The 27,648-nt window shown below is 46.3% G+C and overlaps 1 protein-coding gene across 4 annotated transcripts in view; it reads left to right on the plus strand.

The window, feature by feature from the left end:
* The first annotated feature begins 8,784 nt into the window (after window positions 1–8,784).
* Window positions 8,785–27,648, plus strand: part of ASB2 (ankyrin repeat and SOCS box containing 2) — a 52,938-nt gene continuing 34,074 nt past the window's right edge. For 2 of the 4 annotated variants that reach the window (XM_065685554.1, XM_065685553.1), the window contains exon 1: window positions 8,785–8,882. The gene's annotated coding sequence lies outside the window, so the exon portion shown is untranslated. The remainder of the gene's footprint in view (window positions 8,883–27,648) is intronic. The other 2 variants (XM_065685552.1, XM_065685550.1) reach the window with 2 other exon arrangements.

Below are 27,648 nucleotides of genomic sequence, written 5' to 3' on the forward strand. Positions count from 1 at the left end.
AACTGGGCAGGAACCAACATTTTCCTGAATTTCCAGTGGACTGAAACCTCCGCAGTCTGTGGTGTGGCTGGCTGGAACTGACACAGCTGTTGGTTCCACTGCTAACAACGTCTGTGAGATGCACTGACTCCAGCTCCACAGCTGCCAGCCAAGGCACCAGTGCTAGCTCTTACCACTGTTTGCCCACCTGTCCTGAAGGTTAGCATCCTGGGCACCAGTACCACTCCTTGCTGAGCTTGGCAACAAGCACGGGGCATGAACAGTACTCAGCTGCTGTCCCACAGGGCTTTTACTAGCTGGATAATTGGTGACTCAAGGAGGGCTGGTCTTGAGAAGTGGTTTGATGCCAGAGCTATTAAAATTGATGCCTCCTTTGGACTAAGACAAAAGATAAGAAGTTTGAGGCTAGATTTGAAAGAACTTGACGCTGCCTGCAATGAGTGCCTTTAGCTTCATCAGCTGGTGAGTCACTTAGGAGTGCCTAATTCAGTGACTCTTAGGAAACAAAACTTTAGCAACCAGCTCTCATGTTTAGAGTGGTGTGAGGAAGAAGTCAAGAGCTTGTTTCACTGCAGCCTCATGGAAAGCACTGTCAGATGCTTCCTCTCCAATTTGGTAGTGTTTTCCAGCAAGCTTGCTCTAGTGTAGAGATTTGGCAGCCTGCAGGAATGCTGTGACTGAAGTGTGCTGTTACAACATTGGAAATCTTGGGCAAGATGTTCACCAGGCATAAGTCAGTAGAGCCCCTGTGTTTTGTAGGTAATGAGTCACCTCTCATACAGAGTGGCGGATGCTGTAATAACACAGTGCAGTGTGTGTGTCACTGGCCAGTACCCAAGTACTGCCATAGGATCATGGGATCTGCAGTGCTGGGCACACATCCTGCCCTTTCTTGCTCCTTCATTCCTGCTCACAACATCTGACCCTGGAGAGCCTCTGCTCCTGATGCCCTCCTCTACCTATTCTACCCCAGAGCTGAGGAGCCCCCCAGGACTGGATTGCCACTGAGGAAGGAATGTAGGAAGGAGGATGAGTGGAATAGAATTGCATGCCATTCTCTTCTTTTGGCTGTTGGTGGTGTCAGAGCTGCTGGGTGGTCTCAGCCCTTGAATAATGAACTGGGGAGGTGTGCCCTGAGTGAAGGGGGGATGAGGGTCCAGACTCAGTGCAGCCTTGTTCAACTTCAGGTTCAAGGGAATTTAGAGGAACTAGTGTAAACCCCGTGGGCAAAATGAGGTGGAGCGAAGAGCTAGTGTGGGGACAGCAAGAGGCCAAATGCTTCTGAGTCCCACTGGTCTCACACTGAAAAAACTCTGAAGTATCATGATACACTTTGGGCACTGTGAGTGATTCCAGTAGCATCACTCATCACTGTTCCCATCGTGTTCTGGTAATACTTTGTCCATTTTGTAACTCCTTTTTTCTCCCACAGAAGAAGGAAATAAAATGAAAGGATCTGCACTAATTTCAAAGTGGACGCCCTGAATCAGAGTCAGCACAGGGTAATGTCAACATATTTTATTGCCAGTGTGCTTCCAATATCCAGTCATTACACCTGTTTTTGCCAAGCTTTGATAGGCAGAGACAACAAATGAAATGAGCATTAAAAGAATTAGTTCAGAAAAACAGCCTGATGCTGGGATTCACGTTTTTAATCTGTTGAAGCAGCAGAACATTAACCTGAGATATGCTTTTCATTTTTTCTCGCCACTGCCTACCAGTAGCCTGTTTCATGCCTTCTTCACAGCATCTTGCACTGAGCCTTGTCTCTGAAATCAGGCTGCAACTTCGCAGATTCATCACTGTGTCACTAGGTGTACATATGAATCTTTTCAGAATTGAATTCTGCTGATGAAAATGAGAGGATTCCTCTGCAGGAAACCATTAATTGCCTCAAGTCCTGTCCTAACCTACAGGATTTGAGTCCACAGCTCTGCTCTCATCCTGTGTGCTCAACATGGTCTCATCATGGGGCTGTGCTGTGCCTTGCAGGCATGTGCTATAGCCAGGAAAGCAGGCAGAGTGGATCAGAAAAAGCGAAGAAAGGAGTCTGTTTCTGTACCCTATTAACTAGTACTGGACAGTACTGGGATTATTTATTTTCAGGTTGGCAGTGACGAAATTATTACGAGGAACGTAAGGGCAATGAAGAGAGACTACAGGGCCCTGGGACGGCTGGTTAAAGGGTCTGGAGCGCAAGTGGTGTTTGCCTCCATACCTGTTGCAAGCGAGGGTGAAGGGATATATAAGAAGACTCTGCAGGTTAATGTATGGCTACGTGACTGGTGCCAAAGGCAGGGGTTTGGGTTTTTCAGTCACGGGCTGCTGTATGGGACACCTGGTTTGCTGGTGACAGGCGGGATACACCAGTCCCAGAGAAAAAAAAGGGTTTTGGGGCAGGAGTTAGCAGGGCTTATTGACAGGGCTTTAAACTAGTTAGGAAGGGGGGAGGGGATTTAACTGGGCCTGTTGGGGACAAGCCCAAGAGGAACATGCTAGGGATTGAAGGATGGCGGGCTAAGGAGGACTATCAATCTCTTGTTTCACTTGTGGGAAAGGATAGCTCTTTAGACCCTGTCCCGCAGGGGAAAAAGAGTACTAGGACTGGCTCCCTGAAATGCCTGTACACCAATGCACGCAGCATGGGGAATAAACAGGAGGAGTTAGAAGTCTGTGTGCGGGCTAAAGGTTATGATCTAGTGGCGATTACAGAGACATGGTGGGACAGTTCACATGACTGGAATGTGGTCATGGATGGCTATGTCCTTTTTAGGAAAGATAGGTCAGCGAAGCGAGGTGGTGGAGTTGCTCTTTACGTGAGAGAGCAACTAGAATGTATTGAGTTCTGTCTGGGGTCGGATGAGGAGCAAGTGGAATGTCTGTGGGTACGAATCAAGGGGCTGACTGGCACGGGTGATACAGTTGTGGGGGTCTATTACAGACCTCCTGATCAGCACGAAGGAGTTGATGAGGCTTTCTACAGGCAACTGGAAGTAGCCTCGCGACTACATGCCTTAGTCGTCGTGGGGGACTTTAATTACCCCGATATTTGCTGGAAGACTCACACAGCCAGTCATTCACAGTCTAGGAGGTTCCTCGAGTGCATTGATGATAATTTCTTAATGCAAATGGTGGACGTACCAACTAGGGGAGCAGCGCTGCTAGATTTAGTACTCGCCAACAAGGAGGGTTTGGTCGAAGTGGTGACGGTCAATGGCAGCCTTGGCTGCAGTGACCATGAGATGGTGGAGTTTAGGATCCTGTGTGGGAGGAATAGAATACCTAGCAAAGCCACAGTTCTGGATTTCCGAAGGGCCAACTTTGGCCTCTTCAGTCAACTGCTAAGGGAAGTCTCATGGGAAAGTGTACTAGGCGGTAAAGGGGCTCAAGATAGTTGGTTAGCATTCAAGGACCGCTTCTTCCAAGCTCAGGATCGGAGCGTCCCAATGAGTAGGAAGTCAAGTAAGGGATCTAGGAGACCGGCGTGGTTAAACAAGGAGCTGCTGGGCAAACTCAAGTGGAAAAGGAGAATCTATGGATTATGGAAGGAGGGGCTGGCCGCTTGGGAGGAATATAGGACAGTTGTTAGAGGATGTAGGGAGGCAATTAGGACAGCTAAAGCCTCCTTGGAACTCAATCTTGCTAGTCGGGTTAAAGACAATAGAAAGGGCTTCTTCAAATACATAGCAAATAAAACTAAAACAAGAGGCAATATAGGCCCACTGCTGAACGAAGTGGGTACCCTGGAGACAGAGGATATAAAGAAGGCAGAGGTGCTGAATGCCTTCTTTGCCTCTGTCTTTACTCCTGCAGACTCTCCCCGAGGGCCCCGGATTTCTATAGCCCCAGAAGGAGTCAGGACAAAGGAGGAGTTTGCTTTGGTAGATGAGGATTGGGTTAGGGATCAGCTATGCAATCTGGACATCTGTAAATCGATGGGTCCGGATGGAATGCACCCACGGGTGCTGAGGGAGCTGGCGGAGGTCATTGCTAGGCCACTTTCCATCATCTTTGGTAAGTCGTGGGAAATGGGCGAGGTGCCTGAGGATTGGCGGATGGCAAAGGTCACACCAATCTATAAGAAGGGCAAGAAGGAGGACCCGGGTAATTATAGACCGGTCAGCCTTACCTCCATCCCTGGAAAGATGATGGAACAACTTATTCTTGACTCCATCACTAGGCATATCAAGGATGAGGGGGTCATTAAGAACAGCCAACATGGTTTTATGAGGGGGAAGTCATGTATGACCAACCTTATAGCCTTCTATGAGGAAGTGACTAGGTGGAGGGATGATGGTAGAGCGGTAGATGTGGTTTTTCTTGATTTCAGTAAGGCATTTGATACTGTCTCCCACAGCATCCTCATAGATAAGCTGAGGAAGTGTGGGCTTGACGATCAAGTAGTGAGGTGGATCGAGAACTGGTTGAAAGGAAGAAGGCAGAGAGTTGTGGTCAATGGCGCAGAATCTAGCTGGAGGTCTGTGACTAGTGGAGTTCCTCAGGGGTCGGTGCTGGGACCGGTGCTGTTTAATATTTTCATCAATGACCTGGATGAGGGAACTGAGTGCACCCTCAGCAAGTTTGCTGATGACACAAAACTGGGAGGAGTGGCTGACACACCAGAGGACTGTGCTGCCATTCAGCGAGACCTGGACAGGCTGGAGAGTTGGGCGGGGAGAAACTTGATGAAATTTAACAAGGGCAAGTGTAGAGTCTTGCATCTGGGGAAGAACAACCCCATGTACCAGTACAGGTTGGGGGTTGACCTGCTGGAAAGTAGTGAAGGGGAAAGGGACCTGGGGGTCCTGGTGGATAGGAGGATGACCATGAGCCAGCAATGTGCTCTTGTGGCCAAGAAGGCAAATGGCATCTTAGGGTGCATTAGAAAGGGAGTGGTTAGTAGGTCAAGAGAGGTTCTCCTCCCCCTCTACTCAGCCTTGGTGAGGCCGCATCTGGAATATTGCGTCCAGTTCTGGGCCCCTCTGTTCAAGAAGGACAGGGAATTGCTTGAAGGAGTCCAGCGCAGAGCCACAAAGATGATTAAGGGAGTGGAACATCTCCCTTATGAGGAGAGGCTGAGGGAGCTGGGTCTCTTTAGCTTGCAAAAGAGGAGACTGAGGGGTGACCTCATCAATGTTTACAAATATGTGAAGGGTAGGTGTCAGGATGATGGAGCTAGGCTTTTTTCAGTGATATCCAGTGATAGGACAAGGGGCAATGGGTGTAAACTGGAACATAGGAAGTTCCACGTTAACATCAGGAAGAACTTCTTTACTGTAAGAGTGACAGAGCACTGGAACAGGCTGCCCAGGGGGGTTGTGGAGTCTCCTACACTGGAGATATTCAAGGCCCGCCTGGACAAGTTCCTGTGTGATGTACTGTAGGTTACCCTGCTCTTGCAGGGGGGTTGGACTAGATGATCTTTTTAGGTCCCTTCCAACCCTTGGGATTCTGTGATTCTGTGATTCTGTGATTAGCATATCCTGGTTTTAGGATTTCCTGCCCTTATAAAATGCATATAGATGCAGACTAGGTCCATGATACAGGTTTTGAGACCATAATCTGATTTCCTCCTTTTTATGTTTGCAAGGTAAAATAATTGTCTGTTCTCAGTAGGGCCAGGATTTCAACTGAAGATTGAGAGAGATGAGGCAAGGTTCAGTGTTAGACCCGAAGCTGTAACAGTTTGGGAACTGTCTCTAGATACTACGCTTGGCACTTTCCATGGCTCCTCCTCTGTCCAAGCACTTTTCTATGTCTCTGTTACCTCTGTCAAGACAGGATTATTCTGCTAATCCACTTTAATACAGGGCTTTGGGAAAGGCTGGAAAAAGCCCTAAAAATATTGATGGAAAAAACATTGCAGTTCTCACTTTCTAGAAATGTCCATATATAGCTAAACTTAGTGTCCAAGGTGATGAATTTATCCCAGCAGACTGCATGCTCTGTGGATTTCTCCAATGATACTCTGTTCCTCAGGTTTATGTTCCCAGGGGCTGAATCCCGAAAAGATCAGCTTTGAAAAACATGTTGTGACATATCTTGGCCAAGAAATACAAGTCTCCCTGTCCTGGCTTTATATTCTGGCTGTTGTCAGATCATCTGAAAGGAGCACTATCCACTGCTGTTCGTTTTACAGACTAGGAGCAAGATCAGACTAGCAATGCTCTGTGCAGTGTGCATACCACACATGCATAGGTGCATGTGCTAGTGATGATATATAGCCCCTTTTAGCACCTTTCCACTCAGTATTTCAGTTGTTCAATGGATCTATTAACTTTCAGAGAAAATGTGAGAAGTGGAGAAATACTGTTTTTTTTTTTTTGTGGGGAAAATGAAGCATGGGTTACACGACTTTTTCAGAGACTTTGTAACACATTAGTGGAGCTGAGCTTGGATCTTCCTGTTCCTGGCTGTTTGTCCAAGACGCTGCCCACCACTGCAATACACCTGATCTCATCAGTGATGCTGCTAGACTGGGCGGTAGTGCCATTGCAGAGCGATTTGGTGAGCAGGGTGAATTGCTGGGTGTTTAGCTGACCATGAGGGTGTGCCTGCTCCTCCCAGAGCAGTGCCACATGCAGCAATGCTCAAAGTGTGTTTGTCACTTACCTGTCTCATACCTGGCTTGACAGCAACCCAATCTCCTCCCAGAGCAGTGCCACATGCAGCAATGCTCAAAGTGTGTTTGTCACTTACCTGTCTCATACCTGGCTTGACAGCAACCCAATCTCCTGCCAAGGCTGCATATGATGGGTGGCTGACAGCAGCTGCCTTGTTCCTGGCCCTGCCCCAGCACTAAAGCCCTGCATGAATTTCTGTCCCCCACAGTAAGTATAGGATTGCCAAGTTCCCAGAAAAGGACATTGGTCCCATGTAGACAGAGCAGGCTACAGCCCGGTACAAATCTGTGTGAGATACCGGTTTTCTTCTGGGAGATTCCCGATGGCACTGCAGCTTTTGTCCCTGTCCCTGTTTCCTCCTTGTGACTCCAGCTGGCCTCTGTGCAACCTGCTCACCTGTTACCTGAAGCAACCTTTCTCCTGGGTGATGTGTAGCTCCAGGTCTCTCTTTTTTTCCATGAGCTGTTGCCCATTGTCTGGGGCAGGTAAAGCTCACTCATCAGCATCCGGACGAAGAAAGCAGAAAGCTCTCTCTCTCCTGTTGTGCTTCTCACTTGCAGAGAGGCGGCCAGCTGTGATGGCTTCCAGTTACCAAATGACTTTTCAAGTGGCTATAAATGTCTTTGCAAATTTACCAAGCCTGCTCCTGGGGCTGGACTGGAGCAAGCATAGGCTAGGCCAGTCCACAAGCACCAAGGCTGTTCAGGGGGCTGTGATCTCTGCCTTTCTGTCAGGGCCACCTTCTTCTTTTACCATCAATGCTGAGGTAAGCCTCAAGCAGCTATGCTGTCAGCCCTCGGCCATTGCTGAGCAGAAAGGTCGGCGCCAGGAGGAGTGCTGCCTGGATGCAGCCCAAACCTGGTGAGCACCACTTGAGCCTCCTTGGAACCTGGCCTGGAGAATCAGATCCAGGGCAACGATCTGAGGCTTTTGCGGGACAGTTTTTTCTTGGTCTTTCAATTTAACCCAGCTAAAATAATGAATAAGGGTGATTGATTTAACTAAAAATATCAAGAGTGGTCTTTTAACCACAGAATTGGCTTCAGTAGCAACATTCTGTAAACACGGGTCAAAATTAGGCCTCAGTAACCATGTCTGTGTATTGCTGTGGCCTGAATTGCACTTGAATCCCCTCCAGAAACCCACCTGATATCCAGAGAGACTTCCAGCAGGGACGGAAACCAGGCTGTGAAGTGGCCACTGACACCACTCATTTAACAACAGGGATTTTTTTCTAGCCTGTTCAAATGAGGGGGATATATTTAATATTTATGGTCAGCAGTAACTAGAGAAACATTCCCCTCTTCAGCTGTTACATGTGACTCTTAGCCCTAAGGATTTCTTGCAAGAATATGACATTCAGCACCACAGGGAATTTGATTTTTAGGTGATGTGACTCTGTTGACCTAAATAACACCCTATAAACCATAAATAACATGCTTAATAATACTATGATTTTTGTGGTACCATGTTCCCGTAGCAAGGTCATGCTGGCTTTCTTTTTAGTCATCTGACAAAATACCTGAGTTCTTTATCAAGTTCTGTTTTGTAGCTGAGACACTCTTGTGCTTTCTGATGACAGCTCTCACCAAGGGGTCCCCACTGTGTTCCAAATAAGCGGTAGAAGGGCACAAGTGAAATGAACCATAAAGTGGCTATAGGTGCCACTTACATCTATCACATATACCTTTCTGTCCTTTCTTTGCACAGTAGGGACCAAATCCTGCTGAGGTACAGGCTTCCTCCTGCAGGATATGTTATTCTGACTGCTCATGCACCTCTGAGGAAGTGCCTGCACCTCACAAAATCCATGAAGGACCAGGACCTCTGCGTAACAGCCTAATCTCACTGCTGGGGAGTGTGTCTAGCAGTGGGAATCGATTCAAAATGATTAGTTAGGAGCACTTGTATGTCAGCACTCAGCCTGCTCCCCTCTACTGCATCTGGAGGTCATCTCCACAGTCATGAATTCCAAAAATAGATATTGGGAGTTCTTTGTGCTTGCCAGTTTTTAAATGTGAGTTTCACATTTTCAGGTCCTTTCCCTGCAGCTTTGAAGAGGCTTGAAACAGACTCCTTAGGAAAAATATACACCGTGCCTCCTTCCCCACCCCTGCCTGAAGAGTGGAGACTGCTGCTTAATCTGCTGGGTCCAAAGCACCAGCTAGTCTGAGGTGTGAGAAAATTATGTAAAGTGCCTGTGCTGGTGGATATCTGACAAAAGAAGACAGAGCTATTCTACTCAGAGAATGTGGAAAGGTAAGAAAATGTGGCGGCTGAAGTGATTTCATATCAAGGTTTTGTCAGGGAAAAGTATCTGGCTTCATACCTCTGCTTCTGAGGGCTTTAAGTGTCTAATTCCAGCAAACTGATTTCTGGACAACATGGTGATAAGGATAGAAAGGAGGAAAACTTCACCAAGTAAGGCATTGCTCTGTGAATAGAGAACGAATACAGGCAGAGTCTGTAGTGACCCAACAAGGAAATTAATCCAGTCTAAGATTTCACACCAGTAAGTGAAATGGGTTTTAAGAGAACTTGTTTATTTGGGGTTTTGATTTGGGTTTTGTGGTTGGGATTTTTTTTTTCATTTTGGTAATTTGGATTTTTTGTGGGGTTTTGGGTTGGTTTTTTTTTTTTTAAGTCTGCATAGGGATTTCTGTGTCCTTTAAACAGGCTATTCCTTCTAACAGACCTGACCTCACAGTGAAAGCAAGCCAGTGACTTTTCATGGCACAAGGTCTAAATGTTGCTAAGAGAGAAACTATTTATAGGTTTAACGCCTGACTAGGTGTTAAATAGCTCTTGCTGATAAACCTTTTGGTACAGAATTATCACTTAAGACAGAACTGGTCTGAATACCCAAAGACCTGGAATGCTTAAATGGATCCAGGTAGGATTTAAGATACATTTAAGAAAGTGCATTTAATGCATCTTCCATCAGGTATGTGTAACTCGGCAAGATTAGAATCTTTGGTAATGATAGGCAAGTCCCTTACCTGTATGTAAACAACAAATCAGTGAATTTACTTGAAAGAAAAATCACCTATATGTTTAAATACAGAATTAAAACACAAATAGGTTTATCTACACTAAATGAGCCTTCTGCAAGCTGGATCTATGTTTAACAGCCTCCACTGGGTGGTGGCCCCCTCACTGTAACACAAATATTCCATTGACCCCAGTATATTTGTTATAAAAGCAAGAGAAATAATTATCAGTGCTTGTTGGCCTGACTTGATTGTTTGGAGAAGCTGGTAGAGCATAGTTGACCTTAGACATGAAGAGGGCGGCATGGAGCAGGACTATATTTATTTTATAGTGTAGTAAATGTTCCAGCATCTCACAACCCTCCTGATTGCTTCGCATGGGACTACAGGGGTCACAACCAATTTGCTGAAAAACACTGAGCTATTAAACAGTCTGGAGCCTCTTTTACTGAAACTCGAATACTATAATAAAAAATGGAGAAGCACAGACTGTGTCCCTCACAAAAGGGTGGAAGCAGAAGTTCAGAGCTGTCTCCCATCCATGCTATTCCCATGCAAGCATGTGCTCTAGAACCATTCTAGGGCAAAGTCCATGGCCACCTGGAGGGAAAGAACCCAACCACACTCAAAACCTAAGTCCTGGGGGCTGTGTGGTCTAAGAAGACTTTTAAGCAAGGTCAATAGGCTACAGCTTGTCCAGACATGTTTCTTCAGGTTGGCTCTACCAGAGTGTTGTATGGTTGTGAGGAGCCAGGAGTACCACAGAGCTAACAGCCAGTGATGGAAATGGGAAACAAGAAAGTCAGAAAGCTCAGGGTGCTCATAGCCACTTTAAGTCTAGTCTGTGGTTGCAGTGAGAGCATGGTGGAGCTGTCCAAGCATCACTACCCTCTTCATCAGGCACAGCAGCCCTTTCTGTCCCTTGTGCTGGTATGAGCTGGAGAAGTGTGTGTTCCTATTTCCCAGGCATAAGGCTGTGCAGATCCCATGGTCAAACTGGTTTGCAGCTGTTACAGAAGGGATCTGGGTCCCTTGTCCTCCATGTACAGCTTGACAGTGTTGATTGGCACAAAGCCTCAGCTCCAAGAAAGTGGTTCTGACTTGCTCCCAGCTGCTCCTGCCATCAGCTGCCACCTACATCCCAGCACAGGTCTCTGCACAGCTGATTGCTGGAGACTGTATTTACTGGACCACAGCTCTGGAGCAAAGGGAGGCAATGACAGTTGGTGTTATTGCAGTAAAAGAGCCAGCAGGTGCCCTAAAGTGACACTTACTGTCAGGCAATTTGTCACCGGTTTTCAGTAGGAAAAAAAATTATCAAATACTTAGTACTTTGCAACTTTCTTCTCCTGCTTTTGTTGCCTGCAAAGAAAATGAAGAAATACAAAAGACTGTTTTAGATGAGTTAGTTCAAATAGTGAGAATTAAGTATGTTGTTAAAGGTATCTTTGGTGTCAAAGCAGCTTTTAATTGTACTATGTTACACAAAGAGGATTTCCCTGATGTTGGAGGAGTATGTAAAAACAACTATCCTTAGAGGGGGAAATTTGGCAGTTCTGACAGTTAAGCTTCCCAATGGCTTCCTGAAATAATAGGAACGCTACTATTCAGAACAGTTAATAGTGGCAAGTATTAACATCCTGTGGTACTAGACATTAATGAGATCTACTCCCAAATACCATCTGCAGTGTTCACTAAAGGCAAACTCACACTACACAGGTGCAGGCAGGGAGAGCTGAGCAGAGCAGGGGAACTGAGAACCTCTCTGGGACAAGTGGAACTTGGCCGGACTAATGCTAAAGAGAAAATATCCCAGAGTAGATACCAGTGCTTTCTATAAATAAAGCAAGGGCATAACACCAGGGAGAATGAAGAGCCAGTTAAGCTAAAGAACAGAGCTGGCAGCGAAAGAAAAAAAGGGCCATGAGTTAATTAGAAGAATGTTTATAATCCGGATGGAATGCACCCACGGGTGCTGAGGGAGCTGGCGGAGGTCATTGCTAGGCCACTTTCCATCATCTTTGGTAAGTCGTGGGAAATGGGCGAGGTGCCTGAGGATTGGCGGATGGCAAAGGTCACACCAATCTATAAGAAGGGCAAGAAGGAGGACCCGGGTAATTATAGACCGGTCAGCCTTACCTCCATCCCTGGAAAGATGATGGAACAACTTATTCTTGACTCCATCACTAGGCATATCAAGGATGAGGGGGTCATTAAGAACAGCCAACATGGTTTTATGAGGGGGAAGTCATGTATGACCAACCTTATAGCCTTCTATGAGGAAGTGACTAGGTGGAGGGATGATGGTAGAGCGGTAGATGTGGTTTTTCTTGATTTCAGTAAGGCATTTGATACTGTCTCCCACAGCATCCTCATAGATAAGCTAAGGAAGTGTGGGCTTGACGATCAAGTAGTGAGGTGGATCGAGAACTGGTTGAAAGGAAGAAGGCAGAGAGTTGTGGTCAATGGCGCAGAATCTAGCTGGAGGTCTGTGACTAGTGGAGTTCCCCAGGGGTCGGTGCTGGGACCGGTGCTGTTTAATATTTTCATCAATGACCTGGATGAGGGAACTGAGTGCACCCTCAGCAAGTTTGCTGATGACACAAAACTGGGAGGAGTGGCTGACACACCAGAGGACTGTGCTGCCATTCAGCGAGACCTGGACAGGCTGGAGAGTTGGGCGGGGAGAAACTTGATGAAATTTAACAAGGGCAAGTGTAGAGTCTTGCATCTGGGGAAGAACAACCCCATGTACCAGTACAGGTTGGGGGGTGACCTGCTGGAAAGTAGTGAAGGGGAAAGGGACCTGGGGGTCCTGGTGGATAGGAGGATGACCATGAGCCAGCAATGTGCTCTTGTGGCCAAGAAGGCAAATGGCATCTTAGGGTGCATTAGAAAGGGAGTGGTTAGTAGGTCAAGAGAGGTTCTCCTCCCCCTCTACTCAGCCTTGGTGAGGCCGCATCTGGAATATTGCGTCCAGTTCTGGGCCCCTCTGTTCAAGAAGGACAGGGAATTGCTTGAAGGAGTCCAGCGCAGAGCCACAAAGATGATTAAGGGAGTGGAACATCTCCCTTATGAGGAGAGGCTGAGGGAGCTGGGTCTCTTTAGCTTGCAAAAGAGGAGACTGAGGGGTGACCTCATCAATGTTTACAAATATGTGAAGGGTAGGTGTCAGGATGATGGAGCTAGGCTTTTTTCAGTGATATCCAGTGATAGGACAAGGGGCAATGGGTGTAAACTGGAACATAGGAAGTTCCACGTTAACATCAGGAAGAACTTCTTTACTGTAAGAGTGACAGAGCACTGGAACAGGTTGCCCAGGGGGGTTGTGGAGTCTCCTACACTGGAGATATTCAAGGCCCGCCTGGACAAGTTCCTGTGTGATGTACTGTAGGTTACCCTGGTCTTGCAGGGGGGTTGGACTAGATGATCTTTTTAGGTCCCTTCCAACCCTTGGGATTCTGTGATTCTGTGATTCTGTGAAATCAGAGGAGAGAGGTCTTGAACAATGTATCAGCGGGTGTATTGGGAGCTGGGGTTACAGCTATGTTGGACACCATCCCTTTGCATACTGTCATTGGAAGCTACAGCCTCTTGAAAGCCCTCTAATGCTGGAGGTGCCTAAATCACTTAGAACTCTCCGAGAGTTCTGACATCGAGAGTCTCCTGGGAGCTGCAAGATCTGTATTGCCAGATGCCCAGCACTGCTCAGGTGGAGCAGCTTCTTGCTCGGCTCACACTTGAGCCCCTCTAGAAGTGGCTGATCACCAGCTGATGTCCTGGGGGTTAAACCTGGAGGGATCCTCACCTGGAGTTGCAGCATTTCTCAAGCCTGTTAATAGTAATGATATGTGGTGCATTGTCATGGCATACAAACACACAGCTGTGCTTAGTAGTGCATGACAGCAAAGGTGAGAAAGGGCTGTGTTGAGGCAAAGAAAATAGTCTATTTCTGGCATCAGCGCTTTTGGTGCCAAAGGGGTTTTTGTCAGAGTGTTTACAGAGATGACTGTACTTTGAAATGCTCTGTGTACAGAATGAATGGATGTTTTATAAATATATATATCTATATGGGCAGGGCTCCTTATGAGGACAATGTGGACTAAATGAAGACTGAAGGAATATAAAACAGACCCATCCAGCTTCTTGACAAGTTGGTGCAATGATTATACTTTAGTACTGTGCTCGGGCCAGACAGCAAATACATTGCATTGTATTAGAATCATAGAATAGTTAGGGTTGGAAAGGACCTCAAGATCATTGAGTTCCAACCCCCCCGCCATGGGCAGGGACACCTCACACAAAAACATGCCACCCAAGGCTTCGTCCAACCTGGCCTTGAATGCTGCCAGGGATGGAGCATTCACAACCTCCCTGGGCAACCCATTCCAGTGCCTCACCACCCTAACAGGAAAGAATTTCTTCCTTATATCCAATCTAAACTTCCCCTGTTTAAGTTTTAACCCGTTACCCCTTGTCCTGTCACTACAGTCCCTGATGAAGAGTCCCTCCCCAGCATCCCTATAGGCCCCCTTCAGATACTGGAAGGCTGCTATGAGGTCTCCACGCAGCCTTCTCTTCTCCAGGCTGAACAGCCCCAACTTTCTCAGCCTATCTTCATATGGGAGGTGCTCCAGTCCCCTGAGCATCCTTGTGGCCCTCCTCTGGACTTGTTCCAAGAGTTCCATGTCCTTTTTATGTTGAGGACACCAGAACTGCACACAATACTCCAGGTGAGGTCTCACAAGAGCAGAGTAGAGGGGCAGGATCACCTCCTTCCACCTGTTGGTCACACTCCTTTTGATGCAGCCCAGGATACAGTTGGCTTTCTGGGCTGCGAGCGCACACTGCCGGCTCATGTTCATTTTCTCATCAACCAACACCCCCAAGTCCTTCTCCACAGGGCTGCTCTGAATCTCTTCTCTGCCCAACCTGTAGCTGTGCCTGGGATTGCTCCAACCCAGGTGTAGGAGCTTGCACTTGGCATGGTTGAACTTCATAAGGTTGGCATCAGCCCACCTCACAAGCGTGTCAAGGCCCCCCTGGATGGCATTCCTTCCCTCCAGGGTAACAACCGAACCACACAGCTTGGTGTCATCGGCAAACTTGCTGAGGGAGCACTCAATCCCACTGTCCTTGTCACCGACAAAGATATTGAACAAGACTGGTCCCAACACCGATCCCTGAGGGACTCCACTAGTTACTGGTCTCCAGCTGGACATCGAGCCATTGATTACAACTCTTTGTGTGTGGACATCCAGCCAGTTCTTTATCCACTGAGTGGTCTGTCTATCACATTGATGTCTCTCCAATTTAGAGACAAGGATGTCATGTGGGACAGTGTCGAATGCTTTGCACAAGTCCAGGTAGATGACATCAACTGCTCTACCCCTGTCCATCAGTTCTGTAGCCTCATCATAGAAGGCCACCAAATCGGTCAGGCAGGATTTCCCCTTAGTGAAGCCATGTTGGCTGTCACCAAGCAGCTTATTGCTTCTCATGTGCCTTAGCATGCCTTCCAGGAGAATCTGCTCCAAGATTTTGCCAGGCACAGAGGTGAGACTGACTGGTCTGTAATTCCCGGGGTCATCCATTTTCCCCTTCTTGAAAATGGGGGTTATATTTCCCTTTTTCCAGTCGTAGGGAACTTCACCTGACTGCCATGATTTTTCAAATAGGATGGACAGTGGCTTAGCAACTTCATTCGCCAGCTCCTTCAGGACCCGCGGATGGATTCCATCAGGTCCCATGGACTTGTGTACGTTCAGGTTTTCAAGATGGTCTCGAACCAGATCCTCTCCTACAGTGGGCCCAAGGTCTTCAGTCTCACAGTCCCTGTATCTGCCTTCCAAGACTTGGGTGGTGCAGTCAGAGCCTTTGCCAGTGAAGACCGAGGCAAAGAAGTCATTCAGAACCTCAGCCTTCTCCAAATCCTATGTAGCCAGTTATCCCAACAGCTTGTGGAGGGGGCCTACGTTGTCCCTAGTCTGGTTTTTATTCGCTACGTACCTGTAGAATCCCTTCCTGTTATCCTTAACATCCCTGGCCAAGTTTAATTCTAACTGGGCCTTAGCCTTCCTAACCTGGTCCCTAGCTTCCCGGACAACATCCCTGTATTCTTCCCAGGCAGCCTGTCCTTGGTTCCACCTTTTATAAGTCTCTTTTTTTCCTTTGAATTTTTCTCAGCAGCTCCTTATCCATCCAAGGAGGTCTCCTGGCCCTTCTGCCACACTTCCTTTCTAGTAGGGATGCAACACTCCTGAGCTTATAGTAGGTGATCCTTGAATATCAACCAGCAGTCTTGGGCCCCCCTGCCCTCTAGGGCTATGTCTTATGGAACCTTACTAAGCAGGGTCCTGAAGAGGCCAAAGTCTGCTCTCTTGAAGTCCAGGGCAGTGAGCTTGCTGCACGCTCTTCTCACTGTCCTGAGGATCTCGAATTCAACCATCTCGTGATCATTGCATCCAAAGCTGCCCTGGAGCGTCACATTTCCAACGAGCCCTTCCCTGTTGGTGAGCACAAGGTCAAGCATGGCACCTCTCCTTGTCGGCTCCTCTATTACTTGCAGAAGGAAGTTGTCTTCCACGCAATCGAGGAACCTCCTGGATTGCTTGTGCCGGGCTGTACCGTCCCTCCAACAGATGTCAGGGTGGTTGAAGTTCCCCATGAGAACAAGGGCCTGCGAGTGTGAGGCTGTTCCTATCTGTCTGTAGAGTGCTTCATCCGCAGGTTCCTCTTGATCAGGTGGTCTGTAACAGATCCCCACAGTAATGTCTCCCATCGCTTTTCTCCCTTTAACCCTGACCCACAAACTCTCTGTTAAGTGATCACCTGTCCCCAGACATAGTGCTGTACTCTCCAGCCTATCCCTAACATAAAGGGCAACTCCCCCTCCCTGCCTGCCGGGTCTGTCTTTTCTAAAGAGCCTGTAAATCTTCCATTCTCGTCATAGGAGCCATCCCACCATGTTTCTGTGATGCCTATTATATCATACCCCCGTTGATGTGCTAGACATCTCTAATTCCTCTTGTTTGCTCCCCATGCTACATGCGTTTGTATAGAGGCATCTGAGCCGAGCTCCAAATGAAGCAGGCTCATTGGTTGGCATGGCTGGACTCTCTCTACATTGCTCCGAGCATTTATTATAGATGCTTGCAACTGACTGGGTGTGTTGGGATGGAATGATGCCCTCCTCCCCCAACACATCTAGTTTAAAGCATCCTTGACAAGTCTGGCAAGCCTCCTACCAAAACCGCTCTTCCCTTTTATCAGAACAGCTCCATCAGCCCCCAGTAGACTTGGCCTACAAACTAGGGTCCCATGTTCAAGACACCCAAACCCCTGACTATGACACCACCCTTCTAACCATTTATTAACTTGGCCAATCCTCCTAGCTTTTTTAAGGCCCTCCCCTTTATCCTGGAGGATTGACAAAAAGACAATCTGAGCTCCAGAGCCCCTGACCACCTCTTCCAGGGCTCTGTAGTCCTTCTTTATGTTCCCCAGGCTACTACTATCTATATCCATAGCACCCACATGGATCACTAGAAGTGGGTAGTAGTCCATGGGACTTACTAAAGCAGGCAGCCTCTTTGCAACATCCCTGATACCAGGGGTAGTGGTGCCCCAGGTGGGCAACACGCCTCCCTCGAGACCGGGTCAGGCTGACAGATGAGTGCTTCTGTCTCTTTCAAAGTAGAGTCCCCTACTACTGTGACCGGCCCCTTTTTCCTGGCAGCAACAGTAGAGATCTTCTTTAGCAGTGCACCAGCCGTTGTTTCTGGTGCGAGTGCATTTCCTCATCAGTCCCCTGCAGGACAGCAAAGCGGTTCTGGGTGGGGACAACAGATTTAGGAGGAAGCCCCTTGCTTTTAATTGTCCTCTTCCTCCTTTTTTTGTTGGGTTGTTGGTTTTGGGTTTTTCTTGGTCACTAATTCCCAGCTTCCCGGGCTAACGGCCTCTTTCTTTCCTTCATGAGCTAGAGGGGAAGCTTGAGGCCCCTGCATGGTCTGGGCCTGGAGCAAGCAGCCCCGCTTCCTCTCAGCTTCCCTGACATCTTGCATCCTATTGACAGCCTCCCGCAGCTCAGCCCCTGCTGCAGGAGGACCTCCACCAGGGAGCACCGAGCGCAGCCCTGCCCATTGCACACCCTCACCTCACAGGACCAGTGCAGGCACCCTCTACACCCCGAGCTCTGCACTGCAGCCTCCCCTCTCATCGGCTCTGTCTGGGTGCCTACGCTGCCACCGCCGGGGCAGCCAGAGCAGAGCCCCCAGTCCGCGCCCTGGCCATACGACGGGTGCTCACCATCCCGCCCTGCCCGAGCGAGCGGCCGCGCAAGCTGCCTCGACCCGCTCCGCTCGCCGCGCTCCCTGGGGCAGGTTTTTACCCACTCAGGGCTGGTGCCGCTGCTCCTGGCTCCGCCCCCTGTGAGTCCCTGCTCGCGTCCGCGGAGCTGCCGGCTCCTGGGCAGGTCCTGTCGAGGACTTGAAGCTCCCTCGGTGGCTCTCGCCGCTCCGAGTTGAGGCTCGTGGGCGCTGATCTCCCCCCTGCTCCGTTGTTGAAGGCGTCCTCTCTCGAGCTACTCACCTCAGCAATATTGCTCAGTGAGGCAATGGAGAAAGGCATTCAAGAGACAGGCAGGTTTTCCAACAGGAAGATTCAATATATCACACTTCTCTTCTAACATCAATGTTTAACTCCAAAGATTTGAAGTTTATAAATCTGTGAACCCAGATCCTCATAGGCAAGATTGACATATGTTTATCAGTATAATTCCAAGTGTGATGGTCTCTTGAATGGATCCTTCTGCACGGATGGAGGCTAAACAGCTCCTGAAGATTTTCTTCAGATGGAATGTTTGCCCTGCCACCCCTGAAGAGATTAGTTCATTGGATACAACTATTGGAACCTTGAAGAAAGTGCCTGGTCTCACAGGTTTTACAAATTGGAAAATGAGCTATGGTCCCAGCTGCATATTTTCCACTGGGCACTTGATAAGCCTGCAAATGTGGGATGTAAAATGAGGCTTGCTTTCCAGGGTTAGTCCCATTCAAAGTGTTTTAAATGATCTTATGCATTTGGTTTGTTGATGGTCATAAATGTTGGAAGCCTAGAGTCTTTTATTACTGGGGGTGGAGGTCTTTGAGGACAAACTGCAAGAGAATGGTCTTCAAATGTGCAAAATAATGGGCATGTCTGGTATGTTGCCTATTCTTTTGAAGAGATATTCTATTGGAAGGAAGTGCTGCCAACACACGTGGGAAGGACTGTATCCCTTGGATCTTTTGCACCATTTTGAGAAGGCTAATGGGCAAGCCAGCTACATGTAGGCATCTAGATCTGGGCAGCAATTTAGATAAAGCAGGTCGATGCATGTATGTGTCACAGCTCTGCAGCATGGAAATAGATACTATAACGGGGAGCACATTACAGTTGGGGGATGCATCAGATAGGCTCACACTTCAGCAGCCGCTGCACATACTCAGTTTCCTAGATCTGTTCTGGGCTTTTTGGGGTCTGAGCCAACCAGCTGTACACATGTGTGTCATATTATGCATGGTGTTGTTCTGTCATTCTATTTTTCATTGCTCCATATTATCTGCTATAGATTTTAATTTTGCAACGAGGAATAAGGAAGAAATTCTTTCCTGTTAGGGTGGTGAGACACTGGAATCGGTTGCCCAGGGAGGCTGTGAATGCTCCATCCCTGGCAGTGTTCAAGGCCAGGTTGGATGAAGCCTTGCGTGGCATGCTTTAGTGTGAGGTGTCCCTGCCCATGGCAGGGGTGTTGGAACGCAGTGATCTTGAGGTCCCTTCCAACCCTAACTATTTTATGATTCTATGACTTCCACAATCTCTCTTTCTCATTTTGCAGGACAGATTGGTCAATACCTACTGACTTCATCCCACTTAGGTCTTATTTCCTGGGATGTCACCCTTAAATGCACAGCACTGTGACTCCATCAGCTTCTCTGGTACTGAACCAATACACCTGAGCATATCACTAAATGAGTATTGGTTCCTGCGCTTTGCTATACAGATGTGATGCAGATCACAAACAAACTGATCCTGAGGCCAAATATGTGGTATGGATTGTGGTTACAAAGATCAGTGATGAGGAGAGCACCCTCAAATTACTCCAGTGCTTTATGGTAAATCTTCCCCTTTTTTTCCCCTTAAAAAAAATATTTTAAAATAAAATTATTATGAAACACTTCATTCTGCCCATGGCACGGGGGTTGGAACTAGATGATCTTGAGGTCCTTTCCAACCCTAACTATTCTATGATTCTATGATTCCCATTCACATCCTGAGCAGTGAACCAATAGCCAGAGACGTTTCATAACACTGCTGAAAATTCACACTATCCATCACTTTTTTGTGATAGGAGTGTTTTGGCTTTTGCCAGACAGGAATGTGTCTAAAGCTCTGCTGGTCCACATGCTGCGCAGCCTGCCCCAGTGAGTGTGTGGGCACCTGCACTGAGAGTTCCTGCCTACAAAAGTGAAGCCTTGATGAATGTATGAGGTTTGGGACTTTTTTTCTTTGACTGTGTTTTAAAGCTAACCACAGTTTCCTCTGCAACCTGAACTTGGTGTTCTCAGCATGCCCCAATGTCATTTCCGTGGGATTCAATGTAGGTTACCCTGCTCTTGCAGGGGGGTTGGACTAGATGATCTTTTGAGGTCCCTTCCAACCCTTGGGATTCTGTGATTCTGTGATTCTGTGAAAGCTAAATTGGTGTGTGCAGCCTGCCTTTCCCCTAGTGGCTGGCTCACAGTGCCAACATCCATCAAGGATGGAGATCCCTGCTCCTTGTGTTCAAAACCACATGTGGGTCCCTGCTGGTACACAGCAAGAGGTTGTCAGAAGGCTGACAACAATAGCACAGAAATGTTCTATTTGTGGCTCTGGGACACGTTGCTTCAAAATGTCATGGAGATAAAAAATATAGCAAGATTCAAATTTGGGTTCAGTGTTACATGAAAACAGAACTGTTGAGAAGTAAATAATCAGAAAAATATTTCTAATGGTTACAAAATGCCAAGTATTGAAGGTTTAAACCAGTCTCTATGAGCTGGCAGGATATCTCTGAAGGGAACTATTTATCCTGACAGAAGTTTCTTGCAAATGCTCCTAAACCACCGCTGCCAGAGTCAGCCCATGGGGTCTTCTTAAGCTGACCACTGGCCTGATTGATTTTTAGGTATGAAACAGCAGAAAATAAGGTTATGTCAGAGATTAATCCATGATCTATAACTGTGACAACAGCTAATGTGACAGACGTGATGTACAATCGCGACTGAGAAAGCAAAACCATTTTTATGAAAAATAGAACATGCCAACCAAGAAATGACTCAGTCTTTGCAGCATTTCTGTAACAATATTTTTTATATTCTGCATGTACCCACTTACACTCATATATAGTGCAAGCAGCTTGAGATCTTTAAACTTGTCTCACAATCTCAGGTCAAAAGGAAAACACTCATCAAAGATAAAAAATGGTAAACATGAGGTACACACTGTTGAAAGGTATTGTGCTGGCATGCCCTCAGAGCAAAGTCTTTTAGTGTCTGGACAGCAAGCACAAAGTGGATGGATAGATTTCTCTACATTGACATGGTAATGATGTCACCTCGGTGTAGTCCCAAAAGACTGTCCCACCTGAGGGTGAGAGATTTTTGCTAAGGAGACCTGGCAGTACCCACTGTAACCCACGATGTGTTTGATCATCCTGCCCCCTATACCCAGGTCAAGCCTGAATGTGCTAAATAGCATCAGCTATTGGGCAACTCTCAGGTATCAGCCCCCTTCATTTGGGCTGGACCAGCTTTAGCCTAATGACCCAGGGAGCTGTTTGTATCCCATTTCTAGTGCTTTGAAACAAAGCTCTCTCCCTGCTCAGCTGCCTCAGGAGCACTGGTTCCCCACACTACCTCAGTGCTAGCTCAGCAGTGCTGCACACTGCGTTGGTGCTCTCAAGAGCACCCTGATAACAAGCTGACGTGCACATTATAGCTGGTGGCCCCTCCTTTTGATGGCCAGCAGCATTCTGCATTTTCTGACTAACCCCAGTGACCTTCCCCCTGCCAGGCTGTAGCTCTGAGGACACAGGTGGACAGAGATTGTGCACCAGCTGGGAACCTATGGGCCTGTGTGGGATATTTTCACAGCAAGGAGCCATGGAGGCTGCCAACTCCTTGCACCAGAGGAGAGCTCAGCATTGGTGGCTATCACCCACATGTGGATGGAGCACCTGTAGATCCCCACCATCCACGGCATGGTGAAAACACCCTAACCTTTCCTTATCAGCAGTGGGGGCCTAGATAAATGCCAAGGGACAGAAGCACAGCAGCAGGTCATATGGAGAAAATATATCCTGTTAATTGTTACAGATCAGTAACATCAAGGCAGCTTGGCTGAAGTTCAGCTCTTCATTCTAGACTTCACCTGGGCTGTTGTGCTTGCTCTCATCTTACCTGTAAATGTGTTAAACAGATTTTCCATCTCCCTTTGTGGCTTTGACACTTGTAAAACAGTTGAGGTTTTTTTTCCTCTGCTCAGGTTTTCCCTGGAGCTATGATTTCCAAACACAGCTCTGGAAGCTAATGATGCTTAGTTTGAAGATCTGGGTCTCCCTGCCTCAGCCATCCTGGCTGGTGTCATCTAGATCTGTTGTAGCTGAGAATAACCTGTATGTAGCAACCTACTTCATAGGTGGGCAAGAATCTGTCCTTTTCTAGGCTTAGGGTGGGAGTTTTAGCAGCCATTTAACTTTGCTTTTGAGGAATCAGAGATCTCTTACTTTGGTGGGAAAAAACTCTGGAATTGTTTTCACAGTCACACCAATTTTTAAGGTAATTTAGACTGTCACACATATATTGCTATGGGACAGAAATTACTACTGGATACAAAACAAAAAGATAGAACAAATATAGAAAAAGATTTATTTTTTTTTCTGTCTTCTTACTCCTGACATCCAGTGATATCTCTTCCCTCAGTATATTTGTGATTCTTATTATTGTACTGACTGCTTACCAGCTCAGTAGATAGAGTCCAGAACCCTGCTGAATTAGGTAAGTGTATGGTTATTTTTAACTGAGTTGAACATTACACGTTTGTATGGCATGTTGTGCAACAGATATACACTGGTATCATGACATTCTGTCCAGACACTTGTCCTAAATTTCAATCTAAATTTAACCTGATAGATGTAGAGCATAATAATTAAATGTCAGCCCTGCAAAACAAACCTATTGCATTATGATTTGAACTTAAAGGAGGCATAAACCTCTGGTCCTCTCTTATTCATGCTCAAAGCAGTCAGTGCAGAACAACAAGGCTTTCTCAGTGGCAGTATAAATAATGGTTCATTTGATTAGGGCTTCAGATACTGTATTTATTACATATAATTTGACCGTACAGCAAAAACAGCACTGGCTAAATAGAGTTGATAGTGCAGTGTCCTTTAGCACAGTCCATTCTGATTCTTTCAGTGCTCTTGTCTGCACAGCAGCTGATGATATCCCAGGCCTGGCCAGCTCATTTGCAGGAGGAGGCCAGCATGGCATGGCAGGAGTCAGCATGGATCACAGCTTGAACCCCTGCTTTGAGTTTCTGAGCCCCATGGCTGCAAATCCACATCCAGTTGGGGTGGCCAGAAGCCACTTTCAGCATTCACCCCACGCCAGGCTGGAGCCCATGTCTCAGGAATCAAAACCAACCACTTCTCCCTGCGGCTGTGCACAGAAAGGTCCTGCTCTGCCTTGCAACTCTGGTAGCACCTACTAGCATTAGTTTAACTCCAAGTATAGAGGTATGTAGAAAGTCATAATTCCTTGAACTTCATTGTGCTCCAAGTAATGGCCATTTCACAAGCTGCTGAATTTTGGCAGGGGCATCTTTTATTTTTTGAGGCTTCTTTATCTGTGGCAATAGTAAAGCAAAACAGATCACTATCTAGAAAGCAGTGCAACAGATCTTATTGCAAACAGCAGGCCCAATAGTAAGAAACAAATCAGTCTTAAAGGAATTAGAGGGTACCAGAGAAATGCATCAAAAAAGATTTTGTTCATAAACTAACCTAAGGGATTGAATGGAGAGGTAATCATCCCTTGTATATTTCCAAAGACTGCTTTAATAAAAATGTGGAAAGGTTGTTTCCCATCAAAATTGATTTTACTTTTCTATCGCTGTTTTGGAGTTGCTGTTTTTCCCAGGACCTTTGCTATTCGCAGAAGCTTGTGTCTCCTGTTGCCATTTTCATCCTCACGCTCCCCTGCAAAAGCCTTGGAGCAACCAAGGGTTGCAGCAACTTCTCTGAATTTTGTGGATTTTGTAAAGGTCAAGAAAAAGACAAATCTTTCATTAGCATTCTTACTAACACACATTATAACATAACATAAATGATATTTGCACTGCAAAATGTAGCTAAATGATAATGTTTATGCTTCTCCTCTTTCTCCAAAGAACGTGTATTTGTTTGTACAGTCTTCGGGTTGTATTCACTTCATATTAGCATTTCATGTACTCTTTGACTGATTCCTCTTTCAGTTTGAGTCAGTGGATGTGACCTTATGATGAGATTTGCAGAAAGGCAGTGACTGCAGTAGCTGTGCCCTCTTCCAAAGCTCACTGTAAGGGCAGGTCTGGGTTGAGTCATCAGATACCTGAAATGGGGCTTAGAATCTGGATACTGTGTGATCCCCTTTGTGCTCATGTCATATTTTGAAAGGAAAGAGGACTCCATTTTGGTTATATCTGAAAGATAAACGTTATCTGCGAGGAACCACTGTGCAGAGATGGAAGTCATACACTGAGCTGCAGTCCACCCTGATTCGGGATGTGAGTCAGCAGCCGTTAGTGGGATGAATTCCTCCTGAAGAAGGAATTATGTTCTTAGTAGAGACATCTCAAAACACCTACATATTTCCAGCACTGAACTACTTGGGCAGCAGAGTCAGCAAGAAATAATGTATATTGGATTTCTTACCCCTGGGCATGTGTGACATCCTGCACCTTTTCCCATATAAGTACCTCTGGCTCCTTGCCTCTCTGAGTACTGTGGCCAAAGGAATCATTAGTTCTTGCAAAGGAAATTGAAACCATCTTCTCCTGTGGGAGTTTCTATCTTCTCATTTGAACGTGGGTTGTGTAGCAGGAGGCACAGGTTGCTTTTGGTTCTGGTGTTTGTGTTTAATCTTGGGAGCGCCTGATGGAAGCAGAATATGACGGCAAAAGTACAGAGATGTGTGCCATAGGTCTGTGCTCTTAGTGAAATATGCCACAAAACATCTTGCTGTCCTTCTGCAACAAAGAAGTTCAGACAACATACAACAAGAGTTCCAGGTAATTGGTGCACAAAGCAGTACACTGTTCTGTGGCAGAGCATCATGAGGATTTTCTGTCCAGGGACTGTTACTGTCACAATTAATCAGTATTTTCTTCCTTTCAGAACAGCCATGCTTGAGCCAAGTGTTTGGATTCAGTAGAGTTAGTTATCACTGATAGTTATATAGGCTATGGACAAAAAATATAGTTTGTGCTAATGGTCATTCTCACCTGCATTTCATCATGTGAGGGCATATTTATGGCAGCTTGACATAGAATGAGTCTGTAACAAGCTCATCAGTCTCCCGGGTGCACAAATGAATTTCTTTTTCTCACCAGTCTCAGTTGCCTGATTCAGTTGTGCAGCTTAGTAAAGCTGAGGGGCCTCTTAATTTAGCTAATGGAGGTTGAGACTGAAAAAATAAAAAAATGAAGGAAACATTAAATTTTCTTTCCTAACGTGTCTTCTGCTGGCTATTTTGGGGAAACATGAAGAATAAAGTGAATCTTGCTGTTCATTTCACCATCTGTTGTTTTCACATGTTCGTCCTTCTTTGTCTTCTCTCATATTCAAATCTCTTTTATCACGGTCTGTTTGTGAGACCCTAGCTGACTCCCCATCAGCATGAGTTGGCTGTTTCCATAATTTTCTATTTAGAGAGAAAGCAAACAGATCTAATATGCAGTGTCTGAGTTTGAAATCTGTCCAGAAAATGGTGTAAATTTATGTATTTTTTTTTGCAGGTGACATTTTGTAATCTCTTACAATGTCCTGGGGTTAAGCTGAAAATGCAGATCTATAACTATGCATGCCCCAGGGGAAATATTAGCAAATCCAAAGTAATGCTCATAAATCATAATGATTGTTATTCTTATGCTTTGGATGTGTTGTAATAAAGACACAACATTGTTTTATAGGGAAAAAAATCAATTCCCAAATGTATGATTTCATTCCTGTATAGTAATTTTTCTGTACTTAATTCTTGAAACTTCTATGAGGTCTTCCTTTGAGTATTTCACAGATACTAATTAAATAAGGTCTTATTCTGCAATGTCTATCCAAGTAGTATTGTTGGCTTCCATCTGCAAGGAATGTTGGACTCTTCTCTGAAATTAATGCATTTGATTATTTCCACTTCATTACTGAAGAAAATGAGACACAGAGGAGTTAAATGATTGACTTAAGACAAAAGGGAGAGTTGGTGGTATCTGGAAACAGATCTTCTGGAGTCCTGTGCTTTTACTGGAAAATGGTAAACAGCATTCACAGGGCCCCAAATACGTCAGAGGTGCACAGTGCTTTGCAAGGAAACCCAGGAACGTGGGAGGGAAGGGAGTTGCAGTGTGCTAGGTATGAATGGCATGGGGAATCACCTGCAAAGTTCACAGCCATGAGACCTTGAGTCTCATAACTTTTTTCTAATCAAATTGTTCATCCTGGGAGACATAGGCTCCCTTGCGTGAATCTGTATCGCAGTTTTAGCATTTTTCCTTGAGTTCAGTGGGACATCAAGCATGCCATGAGGATGCCAAGGGTGTGGATCCAATGAGAGTCTGACAAAAGGCAAGCAGAAGAGTTAAACCTGGGAGTATTCACTCCTGGTTTTAAGCCAAGCCTGGTTACAATCTTGAAGTAATATCAGGGAAAAAGTGCTGGGTGCTGGTTGAAAGTCAGAGATGGTTGGCTGATGTTGTCAAGGGCCTAAGTTCCACACCCTCTTGGTGACGACATCGAGGGCTTCTTTGCCTGCTGCAGCAACTGCTGAATGTCCTTAAGTTTGGACAAAAAAACATCCCTAGCCCTAGTTATGAGGAGCAGATGGTTTCACAAGCAGCAGGGAAAGGGGACCAGTCACGTGCTGGCCATCTTGTCGCGCCAAAGTAAGTTGGATCAAGGAGCAAGCATGGAGAGGGAATGACACTGGTACTAAAAGACCCTACAAACAAAGCAGGTGAGTTGGAAGGGGTCAGGTATTAGTGGATGATATAGTCTTACTAAATTGGTTCCTTCAAGATTGGTCTTGCTAAGGCTTAGGGGTGTTTATGCACTGAAAGGGTGAGTACAGGTAGCCTGAGGCTTGACAAGGTTCTTGGAAAGGAAACCAGACCCACTGCAATCTAGGACTTATTATCTTTATGTGCTATGTTTTGCCACAGGAATCAGTGAAGCAAGAGCTGAGGGAAAAAACATGCATCATTTTGGTACTGTATTACAGTTTTTCTTCATTCATTATAATAGCTTTACAAATACATAGAAACCTTCCCAAAGTGAGTATTATGCCCTTGTTCCAGCTAATCCAAGTGTCACTTCTCCTGTATGTGCCTGTTTTCTTATAGCTCATCCCTGGATGAATGCTATCTCTTCCTTGGCCAGCTTGCCCTCTGCTAGATGTGGGGAATACGGCTATGATTTCACATTTATGGCCTCAAGGAGTCAGAGAGGGTCTGTCGTTCACATTTATGTTGTATAAGGGCACTATTAAGCCCTTACAAATACTGCTTGGAACAGGTTTACAGCTGCTTTTGTCATCTTTTGGAATCCTTAAGTCTCAAACTTGCAGACTCAAAAATATACAAACCACTCTCTAAAACATCAGTAAATACCCATGTAATGTTTGGATGTTTTGTTTAACAGTCAGCAGCTAAAAAGGAAAGTAAATGGAGCCCCCTTCTCCCCAGGTAAATAAAACTCTCCAGGACAA

This window comes from Lathamus discolor, chromosome 6 (assembly GCF_037157495.1).
Source record: "Lathamus discolor isolate bLatDis1 chromosome 6, bLatDis1.hap1, whole genome shotgun sequence".
In the NCBI taxonomy this organism is placed as follows: Eukaryota; Metazoa; Chordata; class Aves; order Psittaciformes; family Psittacidae; genus Lathamus; species Lathamus discolor.